The sequence below is a fragment of the Manis pentadactyla genome, chromosome 3 (genome assembly GCF_030020395.1).
Source record: "Manis pentadactyla isolate mManPen7 chromosome 3, mManPen7.hap1, whole genome shotgun sequence".
NCBI classification, from domain to species: domain Eukaryota; kingdom Metazoa; phylum Chordata; class Mammalia; order Pholidota; family Manidae; genus Manis; species Manis pentadactyla.
In genome coordinates, this window is record NC_080021.1 from 197234260 (window position 1) to 197246622 (window position 12363).

The 12363-nt window shown below is 43.2% G+C and overlaps 1 long non-coding RNA gene across 2 annotated transcripts in view; it reads left to right on the forward strand.

The window, feature by feature from the left end:
• Positions 1 to 10674: 10674 nt before the first annotated feature.
• Positions 10675 to 12363, forward strand: part of LOC118921484 (uncharacterized) — a 70037-nt gene continuing 68348 nt past the window's right edge. For both annotated transcript variants that reach the window (XR_008996586.1, XR_008996585.1), the window contains exon 1: positions 10675 to 11147. This is a non-coding gene — a long non-coding RNA (uncharacterized LOC118921484). The remainder of the gene's footprint in view (positions 11148 to 12363) is intronic.

The window sequence follows — 12363 nt, forward strand, 5'->3', positions numbered from 1 at the left end:
GAAAAGGAAATGGAAGTGCATCAGCCTGGTTCAAGGATGATGGTGCAGTGTAGCAGGGAGAAGAGGTTCTGAGTAGATTTTTTTTCTGCAAGACAGGGGTTGTATCTGATTCATCTTTTGTGAGTGATTTCAATAAATGGATCCTACATAACTCCCTTCAACCTTCCTAGCACAATCATATGTCCCTAAAGAACAGGGCTCTTGCTGAATGAACGGGAAACACCCACCTGAGATTCAGAACACAAATGTTCATGATAAAGTTGGTTAGCCTTTTGGGTTATTTGTGTAATGTGCTCCCAGTGCCTCATGAGATTAAGGCTAGCGCCCGCATAATAACAAAGGGCAGTGTTCCTTGAAGGAGATTGTGGCAGATATTTACCAAATATGGCCACACCGATGTGTATGCCATCCCACATGTTCTTTTTTTATTTTTACTTATATTTTTATTTATGTTTACCAGGCTCTCCCCTACCCCAAGTCCCCCCAACAAACCCCATTACAGTCACTGTCCATCAGCATAGTAAGATGTTGTAGAATCACTACTTGTCTTCTCTGTGTTGCAAAGCCCTCCCCTTTCCCCCATCCCCCATATTATACATACTAATCATAAAATACCCCCTTTCTTCTTCCCCCCCCTTATCCCTCCCTACCCTCCCATTCTCCCCAGTCTCTTTCCCTTTGGTAACTGTTAGTCCATTCTTGGGTTCTGTGATTCTGCTGCTGTTTTGTTCCTTCGGTTTTTCTTTTGTTCTTATACTCCACAGATGAGTGAAATCATTTGGTATTTGTTTTTCTGCTCTTGGCTTATTTCACTGAGCATAATACCCTCTAGCTCCATCCATGTTGTTGCAAATGGTAGGATTTGTTTTCTTCTTATGGCTGAATAATATTCCATTGTGTATATGTACCACATCTTCTTTATCCATTCATCTACTGATGGACACTTAGGTTGCTTCCATTTCTTGGCTATTGTAAATAGTGCTGCAATAAACATAGGGGTGTATCTGTCTTTTTCATACTGGAGTGCTGCATTCTTAGGGTAAATTCCTAGAAGTGGAATTCCTGGGTCAAATGGTAAGTCTATTTTGAGCATTTTGAGGAACCTCCATACTGCTTTCCACAACGGTTGAACTAATTTACATTCCCACCAGCAGTGCAGGAGGGTTCCCCTTTCTCCGTAACCTCACCAACATTTGTTGTTGTTTGTCTTTTGGATGGCAGCCATCCTTACTGGTGTGAGGTGATATCTCATTGTGGTTTTAATTTGCATTTCTCTAATAACTAGCGATGTGGAGCATCTTTTCATGAGTCTGTTGGCCATCTGAATTTCTTCTTTGTAGAACTGTCTGTTCAGCTCCTCTGCCCATTTTTTAATTGGATTATTTGCTTTTTGTTTGTTGAGGAGTGTGAGCTCTTTATATATTTTGGATGTCAAGCCTTTATCGGATCTGTCATTTATGAATATATTCTCCCATACTGTAGGGTACCTTTTTGTTCTATTGATGGTGTCCTTTGCTGTACAGAAGCTTTACAGCTTGATATAGTCCCACTTGTTCATTTTTGCTTTTGTTTTCCTTGCCTGGGGAGATATATTCATGAAGAAGTCACTAATGTTCACATCCAAGAGATTTTTGCCTATGTTTTTTTCTAAGAGTTTTATGGTTTCATGACTTACATTCAGGTCTTTGATCCATTTTGAATTTACTTTTGTGTATGGGGTTAGACAGTGATCCCACATGTTCTTATTCCAATGTGATATTAACACTCTGCAATCAATACGTGGGCTCTGTGTTCCCTCCCCTTGGATCTGGAGGCACCTTTGTGATTGCTTCAGTCAACAGGATGGGGCAGAAGTGATGCTCATGACTTCCAAAGCGAGGTCATAAGAAGCAATATGATATTGTTTCCACCTGTTTTTTTTTCTCACTCTTAGGACACTTGTCCTTGAAATCCATCCATTCTGTTGAGACGTAGCTCAGGCCACATGGAGAAGCCACATGGAAGTATTTGGGCTGACAGCCTTAGCTAACCCCCAGCTGACAGTCAATGTCAACATGTGAGTAAATGAGCCTTCTGATAATTTCAGCTGCCAGCCTATAAGTCTCTCAGTTGAGCTTCAGACATCATGAGGAAGGGTAAGCGTCCTTCCAAATTCCCTATTCACAGAGAGGTCATAAATGATGACTGACTTTTTAAAGCCACTAAGTTTGGGGTATTTGTTATGCACCATTAGGGACTTAATGCAAAGAAGTTGCAATTCTTCACTCTGTCTATTATGACCCTATTATGTCCTAGAGGCCTTGAGAAGAAAATAATGTTAGGAAAAGGCAGCAAGCCCCTGACTTCATCATCCATTCATTCCCTCCTTACTCTGTAGCAAGCTCTGTGTTGGACTCAGCATAAACATACATGTACAAACTGCTTCAGTTTCTACACTCAAAAGAGGGCATGGTATACAGGGCAAGATAGACACTAACCAAATAATTAAATTTCTAAACTGATAAAGGTTTAAAGAAGCCTATAGGAAGTGTCGCAGGAAATTGGTAAAGGGAACAATTATTTTACCTAGAGGAGTTTGAAAAGGCTCTACAAAAAGGTGATACTCAGTTGGGTTCTGCAGGAAGCACAGGAGTTCACTATATAGCCAAGAGGGGGAACGGGAATTCTAGGCAGGGTAACTGTGTGCATAAAAGCCCACAGGTGGAAAGGACTGTGGGCGCTTGGGGAATAAGGTGGTTTGAAAGTAGGATTGGAAGGAGGGCTGGCAGGAAAAGAAGCAGAGAAGGCAGGATGGAGCCCTCCATGGTTGTTCTGAGAACATTAAACATTATTCTGAAAGCAATAAGGAGCCACTAGAATATGTTCAGCAAGGAAGGGAGTGAACTTCTTAGACCTAAGTTTTAGATGGGCCATTTTCCTATAGTGTGCAAGATAGACAAGAAGGGGCATTTGAAGCCAGGGAACCCAGAACAGTATTTGGAGGCTGTTATCTAAGAGATGCTGGAAGGGACAGAGCTGAGGCAGTGTCTGCAGTGAAGGAGAGAAGATAATGAATGGCGTTTTGGAGGTGAGCTTTACATGGGAAGAGCAAGGGCAGGCGGGCATTCCCAGGCCCTGGCCTGGGGCAGCCATGGTGCCCCTCACGGAGCTGGGCAGCCGGGTGTGGGGAAGATGTGAGCTCACCTTCAGACCTGTTGGGTTTGACACTTGCAGTGGAAACATCCAGTAAGCAATCCCTAGGTGGATCAGAGCTCCTTAGAGAGATCTGGGATGGAGATAGAGCACTGGGAGGTGTCAGCTTATGTATATAATCGAAGCTGTGGGAGTGGATGAGGTTACTGAGAACAGTGTTTCTCAACCTTCAACACAACACACACACTGTTTTGGTAAACATACCCTCCCCTCCAAAAAAAAAAAACCCACAGAGAAACAAGCTGATGGAGTTCTGTGGGTCATGGATGAGGCTAAGAATCACCCCATCATCCATGTGTCTTCACAACCAGATTGTGCCAAGCTTTACCTGCAAGCATTTGTATTTTAAAAAAATAGACATCTCTTTCCTTTGTTGAGCATTAAGTTATACTATTGAATGCTTTCTCAAAATGTATTTACCCTGCTCAGAGATTCTGATATGGCTGGCACGTTGCTCTTTCTCCCTCTCTTGAGGCCTTGGTTACACTTCCTTTTAAAGGAGGACTGAGAAAGAGGACTTTGAAAAGAAAATGCCAGAGGGGGTGGCCAGAGAAGAGGGGAAAGCGGAGGAAGTCCAGGGAGGAGAGGGTTTTCCAGTGGGAGGCCACCAGCACCAGGCACTGGGTGAGGACAGAGGGGATGCCATTTGGTCCCAGGGTGGGCAGGCTGTGGGTGCCCAAGCTGCACACAGAAGGGGCTAGAATACTGGTGGGGGGGGGCATGGAGGTCACCTCCCTTGCTCAAGGGGACCTCAGCTGCTGGATTTGATGCTGTCACACCACAGTTATTTCACAATTTACGTAGCTGATTTCATGTACTTCTGAACGTTCTTCTGAGTTTCTGGCAGTTAACACTGTTCTGACTCTGGGTAGTCGGGGTGGGGCATGCCCCCAGTAGGGTGCCACTTGGCCGGAGCTGGTTAAGAGAAACAGTATAGGCAGAAGTTCGGTGGCAGGGGGCAGAGGGGCAAGAGAGAGGTGCTAGAGTCGGGACGCATATGGATTCTCCCTGAGCTGGCTGGGGTCACCGCTACTGTCAGCTCTGCTTTGACAAACAGAAGCCTTGCTATTCCTAGCCTCTGTGCTTGGGATGTCCCCATTAGTGACTGAGAAGCCTCTACTTATGTCAGGGACATGGACTGCATACCTGGATTTTATCTGCTTTTCACCTCCCTGTGAATTTCTTCAGGAAAAAGGAGACCAAAAAATAAACAGAAAACTCTATTTGCATGTGTGTGCTCTGGTAATTTTTTCAGTGAGAATGTTAAATCAAGGCCAAAGGAGTCATTAAAATCAAACATACAGTCACCTTCTGTACCCTCTCAATATCCGGGAACAATTAAGCTTAAGCAAACAAAATTGCCAATGGCCTAAAAGTGGAAAATAAATCCCTCTACCTTGCCTAAGCGGGGTTTGCAGAGAAACCCCTGGGACTCTGGATGTCCAATTCAACCCTTTTGGGCTCAGCAGACCTTATGGGCTTCACATTTTTGTTGCCTGTGATTTTTTTAACTCTACACATGACCAGTTGTAACCATTTCCAAGATCGCCCTGGGTAGTCAGTAAGTACATTTGTTTTTCTGAGAGGGATGAATTTGATGAAGAGCAGAAAGTACAATGGGGAAAATGTCAGGAGGAATTAAATCAAGGAGTGACATAATTCCCAGGGGGAGGCAGACGTCAGCTGCATTCTCTGTCTCTTGCTCTACTTTGGAAATCTTTCAGAACTCATTGGAAAATAAATATGTATGTGATGGAGAACTGGGTGGATTCAATAGCTACAATAAGAGAGAGGGAATGAAATGCAAACACACCCTTAGTTGGATTATTAAACTGATTTAAATTCATAATTCACAGCTGTATGTAAAGCATTGTTTTCCACGCATCTTCCTCTCTGTAGGAAAAGAAACAGGTAACTTGGGGTTTATTCCTTCTGACGAGGAACATTGTATCCTGTATGGAGACTCTGAATAAGTATTTGTCAACCATTAAGTGCATAAATGAGTGAGAATGAATGAGTAAATGGCAAGTGGATCCAGCAGTAAGCAAGAGAAATTATGTCAGAGTCCAAGGAACTTATTGGGTTATATAAGATTAAATTGTTGTGCAATTAAAAACAAAACAAAAACCCTCATGCTCCTATGCCAGTCATTATGTAGGCAGGCTCACACCCATTATTGTATTTAATTCTTTCAACAATACCGTGAAGTAAATATTCTTATCTCCATTTCATATTCTAGGAAACCAAGGCTTAGGGAGGGTAAGCAGTTGCCCCCAGTAACATATTTAGGGAGTCTCAAAAATGACATGCAAACCCAGGGCTTCTTACTCTTAGCCAAGTTTTCTTTCCATATATGTGATGGACGCTGGAAGTATAGGGGGGTGTATGTTGGATGCAGCTCCCAATATACTGCATGCTCCAGAGTTTCATTTTATATTTCCGATGTGAAAAAAAGGACTCTCATTTGGATAATTTAAGTGGAGTTGTTTTGAAGGTAAGATAGATGAGGTTTCTGGTTATTGGTTTCTTAAGTTCGGGTTCCCCTTGAACTTGGGTACTTACTTTTAAAACAAATTTTTAAAAAATTTTTCAATATTCACAAATTTACAGAAGAGCTGTAAGTACAGTACAAAGAGCTTTTCTTCTTCTGAGTTTTTTGCAAATAAATTACTAGTCTGATCTTCTGTGACCGCTGAATACTGAAATGTGTATTTCCTACAAACAAGAATATTCTTCTACATAACCACAAGGCAGCCATCCAAATCAGGAAATTGACATCTATACAATTCTATTATCTAATTCTCAGACTCCATTCAATTTTCACATCTTGTCCCGAAAATGTCCACTTTAGAATCATTGTCCTTTGTTTTGTGTCTTCTTAGTCTCCTTTAGCATGGAGCATTTTCTCCGTCTTTCATTACATCCGTGCCCTTGACACTTTTGAAGATTACAGGCCAGTGACTGTGCTGTTTGATTGAGTGTGTCTGACATTTCTTCATGACATTACCCCAGCAGTGCATCTCTGGCAGGAATATCACAGGAGCAGTGCTGACCCCATCCTTTAGTGTGGAATTCCGGTTTGTCCCATCACTGATGATGTCCATTACAATCACTTCCTACAGGACATTTCCCAGGCTTCTCCACTGTAAAGTTACACTCCTATTTCTCTTTGTACTTTTGTGGGGAGATACTTTAAAACTATGTAAATAACCTGTTCTTGGTCAGCTGTTCACTTTGTAAGTTTTCGGTGTGGAATCATGGGTTCCTGTTTTATTCAGTGAGTTATGCTCCTTTGCTGTCATGACTTATTTTGATGTTCAGAGTGTCTCAGATTTGGCTAGTGGGGGTCCTTTCAATCTGGCTTCTGTGTCTTTTTAACATGTTCCCATCATTCTTTGAGTCTTTCTTTACTTTCTGGCACAGCAAGATGTTCCAGGTTCATCTTGTACTTTCCCTGCCCCAGTCCTGGAAGCAGTTACTTCTCCAAGGAACACTGGCTCTTTTTAGGGCAGAATGTTATTTGAGGGCCACAGTCTGGGTGCTAATTGTGTTTACTGCTATTGGGGTGTGACTGTTCCTAGATCTTTGATGTGGACAGAGCCAGGAAGCACACACACACACACACACACACACACACACACATTCCCATTTGCACCAATATTTATTTTTGTATCTATCTGTCTATATATGCATTGAAAGCAATGAATTCACACTCAGGTTTAATTCTAGACCCCCACCATAGGATTCATTCTAGTTTTCTCGTTTTCCATGCTGTGACCCCCCTTCTCCCATAGTTAGAAACCTGACTTCCATTGTCCCTGACATACGTGCCGATGGATGAGTCTCAGCCCACGTGGACCTTGTTTCGTTTCTGCCACTGTCTCCTCGCCGTGTACACATATTCTCACTGCAGCTTAGGCCGGCACCCTGAGCTGGGCCAGTCCCCCGCCTGAGTGCTCTCCTCACCTTTCTTGGACCTTAACTGTCCCTTTGGGGCCACCCTGCCTTCTGGACACTCTTTTCTCCCCATCCAGGCTTCCCGTCCATGCTGGCCTGCACGCTGGTGGGGACGCCCTCCTGAGTCTGCTCGGGAGCTGACGTCTCGTGCCAGGCTGCACCTCTACAGGCTGAGGCTCTGACACCCTGCTCTTAGCCACCATGGCTTCCCGACCCCCAGCGGGACCTGCTTTGTCCCAACGAACAAGTTGTTCAGAAAGGAAAGGGAAGAGAAAGAAGAAGGAAGTGAAAGGAAAAGAGAAGGGGAAAAAGCAGGTTCTCCTCACTGAGGTAAAAAATAAGGCTACTAAAAGAATCTTTTCATTTCTTAGGAGATTTTATCCAGGCTGGGAGTTTGTTTTTTGAGAACATACTTCATATATTAAGCAGGCAATTGTTCAAATCATTCTGGACTGTGCTGGATATCTCTGATTAGAACCATGCATCCATTCCCAAGACCTCCTTGAGGGTCTTTCTTTACCACAGGGATGGAAGGCTAAAAACTACATTTCCCTGACTCCCTTGCAGTTGGGGTTGTGGGAGCAAGTTAAGTTCCACCAGTGAGATGAAATTACAGGAGGCTTGGAGACTGGAAGTGAATTGGAAGCCATAGTCCTGTTGTCATTATTGCAGCAAGCAAGGTCATAGACACATGCATTTCTGTGGATTGGCTCAGATTTATGGTGTGCAACGTCACTGGCTTTTTGAGAATGAGAGGCATTGGCAGTTTAAGTCCGCAGCAGGGGCACACTGACTTCTGAATCTTAGCTGGGGAGGTGTGCACTTGAGCCAGTAGCCCCTTAGAGCAGCTCCGCTCACCCTTCAAGGATTATATAAGCCCCTCGCTCCCTGTGTTAAATGCCCTTCTGTTTAAAGTATGTGGAGGTGTCTCTTCCTGTACTAACTCCTGACTGGCGCACTGACTTTGTATATAAAGGAGGGTTAGATAGTGGATGACAGATAGTAGCTTTAGGAAGAGTATTGTTGCTTTTTATTTATTTTGCAACTTCTCTTGTGCTTATTCTTGGTAAAATGCTGAGCCAGACTTGTACACATGAATAAAGGTAATATACACGTACATCCTGGTGTCAAGGATTTCCAGACTTGAAGAAGGAAGTAGAGGGGGAAAAACCATAATAAACAACCAAGTCTAGAATAAAGTGGATGGAAATAAATTATAGAACAGGTACAAGTGTAGTACTCCTCACAGGCCATGAACCATGGCCTCTAGATCCCTCAGCATGACCCACATATCCAGCATCACTTGCCACTATGAACCCCTTGGCCCTACACACTTGATCCCCAGCCATACTGAAGTCCTTGCTGGTACTTACATGGTGCTTCCCCTTTTAGACCCGGAATGCTCTTCCTCCACCTGTCCTGCCTAGAGAACACAAGCATATTCTTCAGAACTGAACTCCAGGGTCACTCACCTGCTCTGCAAAGGAGTCATATAGAACTTCTCTCTCCCTCCTAGACTTGTGATTTACTGGGTACGCCATGCCTGCTGAAGCCATCTCTCTCTCCTTTCTTAAAGTCTTTTCCTGCTAGTCATTCTAAGAATGTGGTCTCTAACAGGAGAGACCATGCCATTAAGAGCCACTCCCCCTTTTCCCAAGGGAACTGCTTCATTGTTGCAAAGTACTTAAGTGAAGCAAAAGTTTCAAAAACTAACCCTTTGAAAGAAGATTTTTATATATGCACACACTTTCAGACATGCACACGTTTTGCATATATATGCATTTCTAATTCCTGACAGTCTCTACCTATACTTGGAATTTTTCCTTAGGGTCCAGTGTCTCTCCGACTTGTCAGAACAGTTGTCAAGCTGATCTCTGGGCAAGCGTAGGCAGGACTGTGCAGTTGCATTTGTCTCTGTGAGGACAGATCCTTTATTGACTTCTAGATTAATTCATATAGTGCGTGCTCCTGCCCCTTGTTTAGAGTCCAGGGGGTGTTTAGTATTACCAGTGTTATTAGGGCATATCCATGGAATGCTGGATGTTTGGGAAATAGTTTACAATGGTTTGTGAACCAGCACAAGCTGAGGACATTTCAGCAATGGTTGACTCACTTTGCAGAGCACTGGCAACAATATACAATATTTATGGGATTACAAAATCTCATTAAATGAATAAAGTTCCATTTTCCTTACTTGGATTTAACCAACATTTATTGAATGTTGACTAAGTGCTATGCACTGTGCTAGAATTCCACTGAATGAATGAACATTCATTAAGCAGCCACTATGCCACTCATGGGGTAGGTATGCCATTATGTGAATAAACACTTAAAGAGTTGCCTTCTAGGGACCTGGATAAAATGTTAGGATTGAACTGAATGGATAGCATCTTATTAATGCACTTGTAGTATGCAGACACCACATGTACATTCCATCAAATGGATAAATATTTATTATTTACTTTCTTTGTGCTAAGCATCAAGATAGGCACTTAACATATATGATCCCACTTAATCCTCCCTATTAAAATGGAGCGGAACAAGTATTATTTTTCCATTTTCTACGTTAAGGAACAGAGGCAGAGAAGCTAAGGTTTCTGCCTAGAGCTCACAGGGACTGAGATTTGAACCATGTCTCCCAATGCTGTGTCTTTCCATTATACTATCAAGGTTTTCTATGTAAAACTCAACCTAGTTCTATAACATTAAAACATGAGAAGTGATGCTGTGTTGCATATCACTAAGTGGAATATTTCTGTAATATTCTCAGGGCAAGAGAACTTGACCTTACTTGTTTCAGAATAGTCATAAACATTAGTTTGGGACAGTTAAACTTTCTGTGTTCTTGAGCTCCAGCCCCTTTTATTTGAGAGTTATGGACAACAAGTTCAGTTAATTCTCGGGGCTATGGGGAAAATTCCCACTGGAGTCACTAAAACTCATGTAGGACCGTTGATCCCACTAAAATGAGACGAGAGTGGCCGTGCCTAAGGAAGACCTGAGAACTGTATGCTGCTGGGTTTTTAGGCCACATTCTATCATTCCTTCAGTTAATTAGCCTACAAATGCTCACTGAGTGCCTAGTGAATGCTAGGCACTATCTAAGTGCAGGATATAGGATGAGACTGGGTCAATTATTCACTGGGTGTCATTAGGCAAGTTATCTAATATCTCTCTGTGTTAGGTCCCTTACCAATAAAGAGGATCAGTGTTTATGAGGATATCATTGCTCATCTTTTTCCTAAGCTCTTAATAATCAATTTCTCAAGTTATAAAATAAGCTTAATATTACATGCTTCTATCTATCATCTGCCATCATTGGTAGTAGTAATTATCTACCAGTCTATCACCTATTTATCTCATCTATATAAACATTCTACAGATGCTTTCTATGACCCATTATTTCTCTTAATCTCAAAGCAGGTATTCTTGACCCCATTTTACAGATGAGGAGATCAAGGCCCTGGGAGATGAAGCAATCTGCTTAGGGTCACATAACTGATAGATGGCAGAGCCAGGATTTAACCTCAGGTCTGTCTAACTTCAGAACCTTCCTTTCTTCTTCCTACTGTGTTGGGACTTTGAAGATGCTGATCAATCAGAGCTCCATCTTGCACCTATTACTAGGTGACTTTAGCAATGAAATAGCAGAGTTGGGTCTGGACCAGGATTGGCCGACAGAGTGAGTTTGCTCTGTTTGCTCTAGAAGTGGCCTTCAGACATTGATGTGAAACAGAAAAAAAAATCAGTCTCCCCCAGTCATCACCGAAGAAAAGCTGTGCAGGCTGGCAACATGCTGATCCTTGTAAATACTCCCCCTGGCCTGAGGTGGAAGAAGGCCACAGACCTTCGGAAGCCTGGGGAGAGCGGGCCTGGTTGCCAGAGCACCATGGGTGCTTCCTGCCTCCACATAGGCACTTGTTGGAGTCCCAGTTTCTTCCATCTGTGAGACAGAGGATAATCTGTTAAATGGTGGCCATGGAAGCCACATGGGAAGTGTAGGTGAATGCATTTGGTTGAGACACACGTAAGCGAAGTTTAATTAAGCAGAGTTGTCCTGAGTGAGTCTGTACATCAGGCACTCGGCTTCAGGAGGCAGAGGCAGGCAACGTAGCTTGTGCTGCAGGCATGGTCCTCCTGAGAAACAGGCGTGGCAGTGGCGGGCTGCAGAGCTACAGGAGGCTCCCAAGGGCTATATTGTGAGGGCACGGGCGAGGGGAGAAGGAAAAAGCAGGTGTCCCTGGACAGGGAGGAGATGTTGCTGCACGGCTCTAACGCTGATGATACAGCTTTTCAGAGACCCTAGCCTCTGAACTTGTTCTTGGCAGGAAGCCCTGTGGTAAGGGGTGCTGTGGAAAATATCTCTGTGGCTAATGAATCATCTAATTTCTAAAAATACTTAAAACAATGAGAAAAACCCTTGGCTGGTTTGTTCCCATAAAGAGGGGGCACCACAGGTCACTCCTCACAGCTCCAACCCAGTGACCCAGGTCTTCTCCTGTGGCTGGAATCACGGTGTTTCTCAGGAAGCTTCTAGCACTTGGTGGTCCTTACAGATGGACAGTTTGCTATTGCTCGGGGGGTGAATCAGGCCCGACGTGACCTCCTCCCCACCTTCTCAGGGGGGTGCTGTGATGGGACCTTGTTAAAATCCTAGGGTTATCACATGATACTGGTGTGGTTTCGGGCATTTTTTCTTTTTTTCTTTTCTGTTTTTTTTTTTATAGCTTTTTAATAGATTTTTTAAACAATTTTTTAATTAAGGTATTATTGATATACACTCTTATGAAGGTTTCACATGAAAAAACAATGTGGTTACTACATACCATCAAGTCCCCATCCATACCCTAATGCAGTCACCGTCCATCAGTGTAGCAAGATGTCGGGCATTTTTTCTTAATGCATGTAGGAAGTATACAAGCATAGGAATATATGGAGTCTCAGTTATCCTGTCTGGAAATGGGGAGCCAGCACCTCTCTTGAAGGAGTTTTATGAGGGATCAATGACAGACCTTGCAGATGTTTGGCATAGAAACTAAGTTAATGGTATTTTCCTCCTTCCTCAGGGGTCAGCAAACTGTGTCCTGCAGGCCAAATCTGGCACTATACCAGTTTTTGTAAGGGAAGGTTTATTGGAACACAGCCACACTCATTTGTTTATGTATTGTTTACAGCACCTTTTGCATACAATGACAGAGTGTAGCTGTGACCAAA